Here is a 15,360-nt window from a genome sequence, read left to right as displayed (position 1 = left end):
GGCCAGCTGAACATCACAACTGATGCCAGTGAGAGAAGGGAAAGCCTATAGCTCCCTAAATTTCTCAGGAAATCAGTTCCCACAGAAGGAGAATTAGACAGCTCCAGCACCACTATGGTCACAGCCACATACAAGTACAACAGCAAATAACTTGATAAACAGAGAAAACAGGCAAACCCAGAGAAAGTAGAGTATTTCTGTGCCTTGCTCTCCATATTACTACAAATAAGTGAAAGGCAATTATTCACATGACTTTAAGAAGCTTTCACTAGTCTTGTGATTTTTCTAAAATAAGTCTGGTTTTTGTCTCAAATTTACTATACAAAACAGAATCTTAGCTTATGTAACTGAGACAGCAATAGCACAATTAAAAAATTCCACCTGAGGCCAGCTCTGTTCAGCAACCAGGAGAAAGGAAGAGAGCTAATTAAAACCATGTTCCCTAAAATCAGGGATCATTAGTTGCACATACCAGATAGAACATACTGTCTGTCACAGATGACTGACCTCAAAACAGAGGAGGGAGCAGGGGAGGTGAATGTAGTTACAGCAAAACACACTGTCTGAAGGAAAAAGTGATTTAAGTTACTAGAATTGCCAGGATTTGTGTTTAGGTGAAAAGAACAGCAGAAAGTGGAGCTCAAGTAGATACTAAGGGCACATTCATGTAATCCTGGCACAGATAAACCTGATGAAATAATTAGGAGGTTTGCCTGTATTTCCCCCCTTCCCCCCAGATCAGTGCCTTAGTAATAAAGTTCTCTTAACCAGCCAGCTCAGATAGGAAAGATTTCAGATTAATTAACTACAGGCTCAAACCTGCAAAGGGACATTTTGCACCTCAAAGACCACCGCACACCTCGCAGAAGGGAGCTGTAAGTATCTTTTGAGAACAAACATAGGGACCATTTATGTTCAGTTTTGAAGTTTTCCCCTGCACTGTCCAAATCTCTGTAGACTGCAGCAACTACTTCCCCCCCCCATCTACAGCAGTCAGAAAGCTCTTGAATCTTTAACATGGGAATATCAGCACTTCTATTACTCCCAGACATTTCTTTCTTCACTTTCCAATGTTTTCTGTACCCTATCTGTCATTACCTTGTTTTCTCATTTTCCYTTTCATTAAGGATTATTATTCAAGGGAGGAAGTGTAGCACAGTCTGAGAATCCATTCAACATGAATGGAGAGAGACATATGGTCTAGTGACTTCAGCAGAGGATCAGGAGCCAGGCTGCTTTTAAGACCTAGCCTGAGACTCCCTCTTGGTCTTCATGGAAGTCACTTGAGGTCAAATACCTTTTCCCTTTCACAGGATCCAAGTTCAGCTGGGGTTCAACTCCTTCAAATAGAAGGAAGCATTGCCTTACTTATACTGATTCTCCAACTTGTAGCTACACAACCCTTGTGCAGACAGTCCCTTTAGGCTCACCCTCACTACACAGTTACAACACAGGAGATTACGAGCTCAAGTATTTCATGATCAGGTCAACGCATAGCACAGCTTTACAAACACAGGTAGGGACAAGCTTTGTACACTACATCAGCTGGTCAAGGTGAAATTTGACTTGGATGACAGCCTCCTCCCAATACGACTGCAATAAAGAGCTTGATTTTTCTGATCTAATCTGGCATCAAAATTGTGTTTGCAAATATCACACAATCCAGCCTTCAGAAGTAACTATTGCTGACCAGATCACCACATTCATCCAGTGAAGACAACTCACTGTGAGTAATGTCCAGTCACCGCATGTCTCCTTTGGCTCAGTGCCTCTTCATTCTCCAGTCTCATAGCACTGGGATTAAGGAGGAATTCCCACAGAACAGAGCTCTGCAGTGGATAGCGTATTTAGACTTCAGGTGCAAGCACCAGGGAGCAACCCAGCCTTTCCATCATGTTGCTAAACCTTCAGTGTGCACATCAATAAGGACAGACAGAGCAGCAAGGTCTCTTTCACATCCTGCTTTAGTTTTGTACAGGATGGCATAGTACTCATTTGCTTAACGGAAAAATAATTTACTTCTGCATTAGTATGTGTTTGTTTTTTGTTTTGTTTTTACCAAACAGGGAAGCAGAACAAGCCAAAAAAGCAGATCCAGCTCAGAAAATGAGCTACTTAAAAGTAAGTTACTGAAGAGTTAGTCTAATTCCTGTGGCACTGCATATTGAATGCCTAGGCCTAGAGTTAATTTTTCCCTCATTTTTTCCTCTAGAAAACAGAAGCCCTGTTTCTCAATTAAAGGAGCAAAGTCAGGATGATCTCTCCAGAAGCTTTAGATTAACGCAGGATATACAGACCAAGACAGACTCTGGTTCTCTACTACATTCTTATGCCATACCATGGACACCTGAAGCAGAACAGCAAGATGATGTCGATTCTGTCAAAGGTGCAAGATTCACAATTTCTGTCTCTTCTATGCAAGCTGGTATATTTTCAGAGCAATAAGTTTGAAGCTTTTTTTAAAAAAAAAAAAAAAATCAAGGCTAGTAGATTAAGTATAGATTAGCCTGAATTAGCCAGACTTACGTTTTGTTCAGTTTTTTCCCCAAATAGATGTTAGCTTGAGAGTCATTGCTGCACTCTTTTCATTCCAGGTTAAGAACAAAACAAAACCAYCCTCTCTCAAAGTTCTTCCAACAGGCAGGTTCCTCAGTGGCAAAATTTCATGATAAGAATTTTGGGTAGAGGTGCCCAGGTACCTTAGACCTATAGATCACAGTTTCCAAACACAGCAAACATTAGCACTGCCACACACACACACACACACAAAAAAAAAAAAGATGATAAAAAAAATAATGGAGCAATACCTGCTCTTTCTTCCTACCCTTAGGCTTTTCTCCAGATTTTCAATCTCATGCTACATTGCCTCTTCTACATATGCCAGCAAAGGCATTTGTCTGAATGGATTCAAGCTTAAAACTAGCCTTGCAAAAAAAGGTTAAGTAAAATCTACATTTCAATCTAAAATCTGTTCTCAATCCAGTTCACTAAGCGCACGTACAAACACTTGTCCCAGGCTCAAGAAACGGAGCATCCAGAATGGATGAAGAGCTGAGCAAGCTCATTTAAATAACTGTCAGCTTTAAAATACTAAAGAAAATAACACTCAAAGTGGAGTTATACTGAAGCTCCATGACCTGAACTCCTATATATCCAAAGTTCTATTGAAAACTGAAATATAGGAACTTTTGAAAACACACCATTTTCCTCCTCTTCCTAGGAGCAAGCAGAATCACACTTGTCATCTAGTGGACAAAGGTAGAATCCTAGAAAACATCACCCATTCCCTTAGCACTAGTTTAGAGAAGGAATTTAGGGTACAGATTTAGAGTCCTTCAGCTATTCTGCGTTCACTCACCATACAGGTATTAAACAATGCCATTTACTTTCAGAGTTAGCTGCCACAGAGAAAGGCATCATTACTTTGCATTAAAAATATCTAAACACARGGAGACTGCAGAGAAGTTGGTGCACTGTAAATTCATATTCCAACTTATTGCACACTGTCCTGTATAGACAAGCCCTTAGACTAATAGGCCCCTGGGAGTCTTCAAGTCTGAGTGCCCAATAAATAAAAAGTTTTTTTTTTAAAAAAAAAAAAAAAAAAAAAGACTCTGGAACTAAGCTCTGATGTCCCTACTCAGACAATGCTTCCATTGAAATCAAGTCTTGGTCTATTATTAACTACCATTTCTTTTATGGCTGCAAGCTTTCCAGGTTAGAGAATAGGGATTTCATATCAAGCCAAATAACTAATCTCAGTCCAAAGGGAATTGCACAGGCATTTATTTTGATTTTATATAACTACTTATATACTGCTTGATTCAATAGACTGGCATTGATACCTAGTGAAATAACTCCTCTTACATTCCCCCCCCCCAAAAAAAAAACACTAGAAAAGCCACAACCAAAATTCAAGGTTTGTCCTGTTTTAAAAGCAGTTCCAGATTCAGATTTGTTTGAGGACCACTATGAAGTTTGAGTCATTAACACAACTTTCAGTTCACATTTCCCAACCTTTAGAAGCATCATGGACCCTCTGAACAGAGAATTGGTTCCAGGCTCCACCATGCTCCATTCTCACAGCTCTAATCCTCAAGTTACTGAGCTGCTCCCTCCACCATCCTGATTTCCCATACTTACAAACCATGCTTGAGCAGAATCCACTGAACTCAAACTTCACTACAGATTAAGTTAGCCCACTGCCAAGGGGTTCATAACCCCGTTTAGCAACTCCTCAACAACAGCAGTGATGTCAATTCTGTCAAAGGTGCAAGATTCACAATTAATTCTTATCTTTTATATGCAAGCTGGTATATCTGAATTAGCTAGACTTTTGTTTGTTTTTTTTTCCCCCAAGTAGATGTTAGTTTGAGAGTCACTGCTACACTCTTTTCATTCCAGGTTAAGAGCAACCTGCAGCAACAGCACTATTACAGGTAGTCTGACTACTCGCAACCAGGCACTACTAGGAATTACTTACGCATTTCTATATAGCTATTAGGAAAGGATTGTAGAGAAAAGCCCTGGGATAACAAAGCAGCCCTGGATTTCATTTGCTTGTTAGCTCTACTTGCAAGAAGCTATTCAGATTCTGACAAATAAACCCATTTACCCACCTTGGGATATCCAGCCTACACATGAAGGAAACTATTTACATCCATGTTATTTTAACCTACTTCCTGCTACACTTTCAGCTTTTTTATTTTTTAGAATGATACATAAATGACAAACAGTTTCCTTCCAGATAGTTCACTCGCTCATAGTGGTGGTCATGGGAAGTTTGACAGCTTTATTTTCTTTCTGAGCTTCTTACAGATGTGACTCCATTTCTTTGAAGTCAACTTGGATTTTGTTGGAATGAAGTGCAGACATCAGTGACTGGGGCTTAGTGTGTCACCTGCATTTGTTATCTTGCAGTAGACAATTTAATCACATTTTTTTTTAATCTAGGCACAAGAACAAGACAAATATGTTGATCACCATTTCAGAGTGGTTTCTTCACTGCTAGCAGGCCATTTAACATCTCATAGACCACATAAAAAGGTTTTCCCAAAGGCTTAGAGTGTTTGGGTTGTTCTTTTCATAGCACAGAAGGTCATTAATGAGCAAGTGAAAGCAGCATGGAAATACCTAGAGAAGTCTTGTTGAGTTAATAAGAAACTGTCATTCTGCTTCAGTACTTTCTCATTAAGCCTAGCAATGTTCATGTCTGAGGAGACTGATGGTACAAATCTATTTAATGCTCAATTTAGTTCCCCAAATCTTGAATTAGAGCAGGTTTCTTTGTCTTTTTTTCTCCATGGCTTTTCCACTTCAGCAACTTCTGAGGAAAAGCGCTAAATTTTATTTATGGATGCAATCCAGAGACAAGAGGGGCAGATGTACCTCAAGCCTCCTGAACAGAAGAGCAGTCACCCAGAATCAAATTTTGGCCATCTGTTCCATGAAACAGTTCAGACTTCTCTCTAACATCAGTCACCGTGTTCTCATAATTCCAATTATTTTTTTCTGGACTAGAGTCTTGCAACTCATTTCTTGTTGTAAGGTTTGTTTTCAAGTGTTACAYAGGCTTAACTAGCAGAGAGAGACTGACGGCACCTTTAACAGAGCCTTCTGTATCATGGATCCATCATGCAATAGAAACAATGATGCCAGTGTTACTTCCTATAAGAACGGCATTAGAAGGAAGCTTATTAACTTTCTAGCTACTCTCAATTTTGGTGCTTCTGCCTATAATCTTAACCAAATTCACCTTTCTTGTATCCTTCAATAGAGGATCAGTTGCCTGCATTTCAGAGCTTTTGTTACCAGTCTCCAGCGACTCCAGCACCTTCTCTTAAGCAGCTTTTAGCACTGTGCTTTCTATTCCAAACAATTGACTTTGTGGAAGTTCACCATCACACAGAAATAACAGCTCAGTTGCTTAAACTTAACCTACAATGACCTTTACATCACTCCAAGGTTGTCATCAGCCTAGTCACGCAATCTAAGTGGAGATATGGGATAAAATATAACATCCTTACTGACCAGTTAACAGAGCTCAGTCACCTTGAGCTAAGTCTTTACATAGCATGCCACCACCCCGAACACGCACAGAAAGCTATGCTGGCACTGCTATTGCGTTCTGTAATTTAGGCCTAGCTTCAATRGTATGGAAGTCCTGGAGAAGAGGAAAGGAAGAGATTAGAGCACAGTTTGCAACAAAGAAAACTGAAGGAAAAAAGCCATATGTTTCCTATTGTACTTTACCTGTACAAAACCTTCCTATGTGTATCAGGCTAGAAGTAATAACACTGAGCAATACCAGTTCTGTCCTGCTGTTTCAAACACTAAAGAAAACAGTGCAGTGCATTAGTGAGGGAGTTTCACTCTCTTCATCTGTTATTCTCCAGCATTTGTTAGCTAAACCTCTTAACTCTCCTGGCTACCCATTGCTCACACCAGGGAAGTTCCTAAAGCACACCTTTTCACACAGCATGGGTTTTATCTCCTAGCTGATTTCTCTTTTCTGAACTCTGCACACATGGAATTTCTTGTTAGTAAGCCCATAACAACTGTACATCCTAGTTCTGAAAACTCCCTCTAGAGTTGTTTCCACAGAACTCATTTTTACATTATTTTTCTCTTCTTCTCTTTACAACAACCTACCAAAAAATCTCTAGACTTAAGACAAAGTACTATTTCCTGCAGCACAGATACTGTGGCAAGGAGCTGAAGTAGCTGAAGGTTTGAAATCTCAGATTAGCAGGGTTATACAAAAGTGAAGTGTTTAAAGGACACTGAAAAAGAGGTGAGAAAGATAAGATGCATCCCAACATGTCAAAAATGTTGCAAGATCCTACTAATGCAAATAAAGAGTTTTTCCATTATAGACCATACTGTTTTTGCAGGGTGCTTTGTAAACCCACTGACTGGAGATAACTTCAGAGATGTCTCCCGTTATTCTAGTAGTGCTGTTCTCCCATTGTTCTSGTATTCTAGAAGTGCTTCCCCCACTGCAGAAACACCAGTGTAAAACAACAGCACCCAGCACCTCTTTCCTTTGTAGCCATGCTTTTGGCAGCTGCCATCACTGCTTGCTTCTTGCTGTTTCATCAGGGTTGGCCTTAGGTTGTACAGGGCCCTACATGTCAGTATCACACACAAGCCAATATCTGGCTCCTTCTTCATCTATGATTAAGTCAATATAATCAGCCAACATAAGGGAACTATGCAGGCGTTGCCTTCTTTTTGGAGACAGAAAGATACTGGAGTTTTTCCCCCCAGGCAAAAAATGAGAAGTGTGAGATGTGATTTGTGATGAAATTTAGAACTGTGCAAAACTTGTCTGGTTTCAGATTTCATTAGCCCCACACTAGAAAGGTTGGCAAGGTAAGAGATAATCTGCCAATCAAGGTCATGCAACATTCAGGTTCAGGAAGCTTCCAGTGTGCAGTAAGGTGAGAAACTGCAGCTCCAATCAAGACTTCTGTTGAAATCTGTACAAGCACTGAAGTTCTACGAGGTTTTGCTCATATGGCAAGAAGCTGCCAAGGAACTACACGTGCCTCAACAAAAGAAATAGGCCCATTTCAGCCCCCTTCAGTCATGGGGAACAGATCAGTTGGGAATGCTCTGTTCCTTTTGGGGCTTGTAAAATCAGCCTTACAGCCAAAATGAGACTAGTGCACACTCTCAGAGGTATGTTCAAAACAGGAAGATAGAAACTYTCCCCAACTAAGAATGCACTATTTCCAACAGCACCGATAACATTGTAAAACTGAACAGAGACTGACAACTTCAGGWAGAATGCTCACACTATTTCTATGTTGAATTTGATCCCCACATTACACTAAGATTGATAACCATGTATTTACAGCTGGAATTTGCAACTTTCTCAGCCCTCTTCTAACCAACAGCCCACAGCATATGCAAGTGTCCCCACTCTGAGGTTTTTTTTTTTTTTTTTTAAAGACAAGTTCTGTACATATCCTAAAGTAAACCAGAGAGGTTTCATATTGCAAGAAGCATGAAAAGCAAAACCATTAAATTATTATGCCTTTTTAACTGCAAGGTAGTCCTTGCGCAACTTTTTCCAGATATTTTTGTGAGGTAAAAAAGTTTGAGAGATCCTTCTTTAAAAGAGTTATTTCCCATCAAAAAAAATGGAGCTTTTACAGTGACACAACACTGCCCTGATAGAAAATGCTACCATTCTACACAGCTTTTCATACATCTTTGGAACAATGGTGCTCTCTACTGGTGCCTTAAGATCCTGGCTCACAGGCCTGCTCTGCAGAGAAAAACCACAAATACTCACAGCACAGTAGCTTGCTTTTCTTAGGGAAAATCCTGTCCCCTCCTCTCCAGGCATTAGATTCCTTCTTTTAGTAGGTTTCCCCACTAATATCCTTAAATTTACATTAGAAAGACAATCTACTACTGCCCAAGAATTGCTTACCTCTACAGTTTAATCTCTTGCACTTTCAACTGAGGCTACAGAATGAATCATCTCCTGTGGAAAAAGGCTTGATCAGAAAAAAGACCATTTGGACATCCTCTTGTTTTGTTTTTATGAAATTTTCTGTTTCCCAACATCTGAGGCCTGATGATTGACAGCACATCAGTGTGGTTCTGATAGCTTCACATTACAGCTCATAGGTCACCTGCAAACATTATTTATTAAAGAAAAACAGTCCTTTTACTGCCGCTGGCAGATACCAASTTTCAGGAGAGAACTTGCACCTACTTTATCATGACTCACCCCTGGTTCAAAGATCTGGAAATAGATCAGAACTCAAATGTTCAATTCTGAAATACCACCTAAAATCACCCAAAATTTGGAAAAGGAGAAAAAAACACTTTATTTCAGGTTTGCCTCTAACAAGTCTTTCAATTCAAACCCTGAGTTTGGAGTTATTTTGATTTATGCTTTGCCCCTCATTTTTCAACTAATTTAGCAGGTAACCAGTAGCTGTTCTTACTCGAGCTAAGTCATTCCTTTTGTGGTCCTAGAAAAAGGAAAAAGAACACATTTGACAGGACTAATCTAAGTTTTTCACTTCTACAGATCCAGACAAGCAAACAGACAGCAACCTGGAATGCAGTATTTCACAACTGGAAATGTGTTTTGACCTTTCAGCATACTCTGCTACAGAGATGTAAGTTTATCCAGAAACCACAATTTTTTTCATTTTAACTTTACTTCATTTTAACTTCATTTTAACATTTTAACTTCAGAACTTTACTGAAGTTCTGAAAACAAGACTAGGTTTCCTCTTCCTGCATTTCTATTTGTAGTCAGGCATCTTAATTACATTATTGTGCATCATTGTCTAACACAGTGAAACATCAGAGGAATTTCTCAACAATCCTACCCCAACAATAGTGGCCTCTACAGCCCATATTCATAGTGAGAAAGGACAGTCATTGCCTCCTATTTATAGTCAGACACAGATCTCCTGTCAGATTCTTCTGCTCAGATTAAGACATTGGACTGCCACAGCGTCTAAGCACTCTAAAGGCACCTTGATGAGTCCTCTTTAAACTAGCACTTAAAAAAAGACTTCATGAAGTTTGCTCTTTAGATGTAAATGAATTCATTCAAGTCAAATCTATAACTATACAGTCCATACTAGTCCAGTCTAGACAAATTTTAGAGAAAAACAGTTTAGTTGTACAGCAAATACATTGCCAGGAACAAGAGGCATGGGTGACACTGCAGAAAACTTAATGAGAGCTAAGTCCTGCTGTCTTCACACTAACAGGATGATACAAGACAACTATAAATGAGCAGCTCAATCCAGTTTGCATCAGTGCTGTTAAGTACCCTGGACCCAAAACCCAGGAGGAAGACAGATACTTAACACATTGTTCTCTACAGCTCTCTGTATAGTCTGGGACAAGTCACACAGCATTTATTTACAATAGTTACCCAAGGCGGGGGGGGAGGGGTCTGTGGGGGAAATTAATCTCTAGACCAAAATGAAAACACAGTTAAACATCCAACTTTGATTATGAAAGAATTCTTGGCCTTCTTTCTCCCTCACCCTAATAAGTAAAATTAGATGTTTTATATGAAACTTTGGTATTAASTTGTAATTACTACATTCCATGAACATTTGTCTTCTGTGATATTCTGGCAGGAAGAACAACATGTCATGATAGTGCTAATTCTTTTAAAAACTTTAAGTTACATGTCTTTAATTGCTTGCTTAGACCAATTCATCCTAAAACAGGAAGCAAAATAAAGCCTCTCTCTTCCTTTTAATTTTGCTAGTGATTTACAAATGCATCTCTTAGAGCCATACTCAGCAAATACATTCCAAACAAGATTTCTTAAAACATTTATACAGAACTTATTTCACTGAAATGCTATTATTTGTAGGTTAATCTTCAGAGAAACTGAGCACTTACTGCTACCACTAAAGTCACTAGAAGCTATGGGCTCACCTCACTCCTAAAATAAAAATTATACCATTAGCTTGTAAAATACTTCAAGATCTTTGGACAATAAGTGCTACAGAAATGAAAACATAATACTAAAATATTCACACAAGTCACCTGCAAATGAGTCTTGGGATCTTCACAGCAGCATGAGAGAGAATGGGACTTACTTTCACTAGCAGTGAGGAGACAAGTGATCCCCAAAGAGAGAAGCAGCTACCTACAAGGGTCATTAAAGTTACATGAGTTATTCTTTATATAATACTGACAAATTATTCCAGAGTGTGTCATGGCTTACAGATGTGCAAAGCAGGACAAGGCAGGGGGGAAGCAGGAGTGAAAGCAAACCTCAAAGTTTTCCTACACCTTCCTAAAGGCAGTTTATCACTGGAATCAATACTTTGGATTTTGATGTAGCTAATTTTATTGTTGTTCTCACCATCTCCCCTCCCCCCCCTTTTTTTTAAGGCAGGATATAGAGTTTGAATCTGGCTCAAGTCTTTCAAGATCTCCTAGCCATCAGGAAACGGAGAAAGAGAAGTCTGGAGTAAGGACAAGTAATTCTGAAAAACAGTTCATGAAAGAGGAGGAAGAGACTTTCAAGCCAACAGAGAGTGCGAAAAAAGCAGCTGGCAAGAGCTTTGGTATTGTAAGTCCTACAGCAGCAAAACTTCCTGTCCATTCACCTAGAATGGCTTTCAGAGGAAACTAACAGACTAGATACTTATGCTAAAGACTGGTTTCAAACATAGCTCAGATGCTGATTGCAACGCAGTAAGTGCTGTCTGGCTCATGCTGCAGATTACCTGCTTTATTCCATCAGGATAGGACTAAGGTAGCACAGCATCCACTCATTTGCAAACCTAATCATCTGTAACCAACTGACAAGTAAGATATACATGCATATTGAAGGACTCATCCACACAGACACTGCTGATTAATGGCAAAATGCTATTCCTCTTTATAGTCCCTTCCTAGGGCCAGCAGCACTGAAAAATACAGCAGTAACAGCGCAGGAYGAAGAAGTCCTGGCTCCAAGTATTTTCTGAGGTCACACCTCTCTGCTGTCTGTAACTGGCCCAAGGTCTGATCATAGAGTAAAGTGAAATAGTAGGGTCCCTCTGTAGAGTGAATAGCCAATCTAGTATTAAATATTTAAAAGTAACTATAGGAGCAGTTGTATCAAGAGCAAATAAAAGACAAACCAATAAAACCCAATAACCCCCACACAACAAACAAGACAATTTGTTACACAATCAACAGGAACTGATCATGCTTTTAGTGTAACTGCTAAACTAACTTTTAGAGAAAAATAGTTTCCCTTGTTTTCCTCAGGTATTCACCATCAGTCAGTACACACTGTAACTTGAAGTTCTCTTCATGTCTCAGGTTCTCRTGCAGATTTTCCACACACAGTAACATAGAAGTACCTTTGATTAAGGACGCTTTTAGAAGAATTGAATGCAGCAGTTGTGGTGAAGTTCTAGCATGCACATCCTGAAGAAATATGGATATTCTTTTACAAGCAGTATTTGAGTTAACTGACAGAAATTGGCAAACCGCAACAGTTCAAATCCTAGTACCAAGAGGTGACAAAATACCCCCTTCATCAATACACATCATGAGCACACATACTGTGACTTTTTTTTCCCCCTAGGACACAGGTGCTGTAGAGACTAAAGCCATGAAGAGCATCAGTCACAAGCTGACAAAGACGGACCCAACACCCAAAACACAGATCAATAATAAGAACAAACAATATCACAAAACAGAATTTGTCATCGATAAGGGTAATAAACAAGAAGTAGATCTTATTTTCAGCATCTTGCTTTCTTCATGTGCAACTTTTATTGTTTCAATAGATGATACTGCACAGGAGATGCAGAGAATTAGTACATTATATTTAATTTCTGTAAAATGGAACAACTGAGGATCCAGTCAACTTTCTTTTGTGCATGCACTTTTATTTACTGGTTGTTTGCAAGATCAAAGGCCAAKGAAAATTCTAGTATTTAAGGATTTTTGGTTTTGTGAATGGTAATCATTAACTTACTAAAATCAATTCYACTATTAATAAGCCTCAAACAAAACAACAGTAAAAAATTTCAACTAAATTTCATGTAGGTATATGTAGGATTTTTGCTTTGCTCTTATGCACCAGAAGTTAAGAATTACAAGTTGTATAAACAAGCAGACACTATAGCTTGTTTTTCCTCTATCTAGAGCAGTGTTGAAACAGAAAATCCCTAAAGTATGTCTACTAGAGCATGCAGCTGTACTGTAAACATAGTTTGAGGTTATCTAGACATGCTTGCTTGCATTGCAGTGGTACCTACACAAAGTTGGATTAYGCTGAGCCTTACGCTGCAGGTGGCAGACTTTTGCAGGAAGACAATAACTTGTGTGAAGTTATCTAGCAGACCAGAGGCAGCACTAAGCTGCTTTATATCCCAGATTTCCTTGACAGATATCATGGATTCTTTTTGTCCACAAAAGAAAGTATGTTAAGCACAAGAGCATTTAACCTAGACAGAGAGCCTTAGCCCTTCTGAGAGCAGCTAAAGCAGCAGTACAAGATAACTTATTAGCAATTAATAGCAGTCTGAATCAAAGTTTAAATATTACTCTGGAAGTTCATTTCAGTTTTGATGATTCATTGTTATTACACCTGTTTCATCATAACACTGAAGCTTAAAAATAAGACTTTGAATGTATTTGATTAGCTCGAGTAGGAAACAAGAGAGAGGCAGAAAGATCAAGAGTACAAGCTGTTCTTCTAAGAGTCACCAAGTTATACGGCAGAGCAATTTCATTTGGAATGAGACTTGCAGATGGAAACACAATGGTTTTACCCAGTTTACAATTTACTCAAGTTTGTTCCCCCAGCACAAAAATATTATATAAATATAAGAATTACCTCATTAGTGGAAAGATTTACCTCTAGACCGGAACATCTGCACTTTGAGCAAGCAACTATTATCTAAAGATAATTAGCTAGATCAACAAGGTAGGAGTGTGATAGTGATTCTGCTGTATGTTTGGAAAGACTTGTGTTTTTCCAGGAAAACCAAAGGAGAAGAGAACAACAGGGAAGAAAAGGGCCCAGCTGGAGAGGGAGCGAGCTGCAGGAAGGAGACAGCAGGCCCTCCTGGAGCCCGCAGCGGAGAGGGGAGCGCCGGGCCCCCGCGCAAACCCAGCCAGCCCTGCTGCTGGCAGCAGCTGCCCTGCCTCCCCCTCTCCTCCTGAGGGGGATGAAGCCCTCCCTGATGACCACCAGGCCCGCAGCAGCGACCACAGCCTTCCCCTGGGGTTGAGCCACTGGCCTCCAACCCTGGCCGGTAGTACCCACACAGCAGCAAGCGGGAATGGCGGGGCCTCAGAGGTGAGAAGTGGCACTTGCAGGAGGGCACACACACTGAGGTAACACCTATGTGACAAGATTGGAGGAAAAAAAACAAAAACAAAAAAACACCCTCAAACCCACCAAGAAGAGAACCTATGCAGCACAGCATTACCTGCCACCTCAGCCGGGCAGCTCAGTCACCAGCCGCCTCAGCCACAAAATGGCCACCACCTTCCCCACAAAATGGCTACCAGCACCCCAGCAGCCAGAGCCCCCTCAGCCAGGGCAGGGCCTGTCTCAGCCCTGCGCAGGTGCCTTCCCAGCCCCACAGCCGCCTCAGCTCTGCTTCAGGCTGAGCATCATCCACACACGAAGGTGCGGGGAGAAGCTGTCGCTGGGGGAGGGTTCTGGCAGGCTACACACACTAACCAGCCCAGGCCTCCGCCAAGCCGCCTCCATGGCGGGCAGGCTCCTCTTCACGCTTCCTCCACTACTCCCTTAAGGTAAAGCGGCCTTTCCTGTCACTTCTCTTTAGCTTTTACCTCACTCAGCCCGCTCCCCATCTCCGGGGGCAGCTGCTGGCGAGAGGCTCCCTCGCTTGCAGCTCACCTGCCCCCTCACRGGAGACGCTCCACCACCACCCGGAGGAGGCAGCAGCACGCGGAAAAGCCCGCCAAAAACCAGCAGTGCGGAGGGAGGGAAGCACCGCGCGCTGCCCCGCRGCCACGGGCCCCGCGCAAGAATTACCGATCTCCATTAGTAACAGAAGAGGTAAGCCATTCCCCGTTCACAGAACGCAAGCTTTAAGTGCATATTYCTGTTCAGATTCCTCCTAGGAAGCGGCAAGAGGAGAAATTAGCACAGGAAAAAAGAGCAGAAAAGGCAGAAAGGCGGCGGCTGGAAGTGGAGAGGAAAAGAAAGGAACTGCAAGAACAGAAGCGGAAAAAGCGAGAGCAGCAGGAACAAATGGAAAAACTGAAAGCAGAACTGGAAAAGGAACAAAAGAGAACAGAGGACATGCGGTTAGTAAAGATATTTGAGATGGGAATGTTTGGGCAGTATAACGTAAAACTGCTGTAGTCTTGCCTTTTTTTTGGGTCAAGTGTATGTACCCAAACCAACAATCCAGCAGAAGAAACGTATCTAACCAAACATCCTCCCAATACAATAGTGGACTAATAAGATATACTAGCATGAAGGAGCCAGCAAACCAGTCTAGTATCCCCAAACAGGTTCCAAATCAGAAAAATATCTCAGAAGTCTTCATCTAAAACAGGCATATATACAGTCTCATCTTTTTGTGGCATATTATTTTTTTTATTAAACATATTTTGTGTATGCCTTTACTAATTTCATCCACTTAAGATTTTCACCCATTTATCTTGAGGTTTGAGTCCTTCCTTCAAATGCTTACAACGCTCCCAAGCGAGCCTAAAATTTTGTGATTTTTCCAAGTTATTAATGAAAAATATTGACTAATACTAGACCCTAGACTTCAAAACCTACTTTGCATGACAGTGGACTGCTAGTCATTCCACACATTGTTTTTCAGCTAGTCGAACACAGCAATTTCATGCAGACAATATTCT

Source organism: Rhea americana, unplaced genomic scaffold (genome assembly GCF_003343005.1).
Source record: "Rhea americana isolate MKP2758 unplaced genomic scaffold, rheAme1 scaffold_15, whole genome shotgun sequence".
In the NCBI taxonomy this organism is placed as follows: Eukaryota; Metazoa; Chordata; class Aves; order Rheiformes; family Rheidae; genus Rhea; species Rhea americana.
Note: the sequence above shows the minus strand (reverse complement) of the source record.